Source organism: Phaethon lepturus, unplaced genomic scaffold (assembly GCF_000687285.1).
Source record: "Phaethon lepturus isolate BGI_N335 unplaced genomic scaffold, ASM68728v1 scaffold22522, whole genome shotgun sequence".
Taxonomy (NCBI): domain Eukaryota; kingdom Metazoa; phylum Chordata; class Aves; order Phaethontiformes; family Phaethontidae; genus Phaethon; species Phaethon lepturus.
In genome coordinates this window covers 3,516-3,722 of record NW_010522914.1, presented here as the reverse complement: position 1 = coordinate 3,722, position 207 = coordinate 3,516, and the positions used below count along the sequence as shown (strand labels likewise).

The following is a 207-nucleotide window of genomic DNA, read 5'->3' as shown; positions in this document are numbered from 1 at the left end:
TGCTCCTGTAGCACCGTATGCCCCACCGTACGCACGTCAGAGCCAGCCACGCTCCTCCCGGGTTATATTATAGATGCTCATGGAGGGGCAGAGGGCAAACGGCTCCTCCAGATGGATGGGGATCCCCCGGGAGGTGGCACAGAGCAGGCATGGGCACCGGTGCCAAGGAGCTGCCCCGCAGCGCCCGCGGGGAGGGACGTCCGTGGC

General features: G+C 66.7%; 1 protein-coding gene across 1 annotated transcript in view; it reads right to left on the bottom strand.

The window, feature by feature from the left end:
• ACOT11 (acyl-CoA thioesterase 11) overlaps nt 1-207 on the bottom strand; it is a 9,466-nt gene that overhangs the window by 8,071 nt on the left and 1,188 nt on the right. The gene's annotated exons all lie outside the window — the stretch shown is intronic.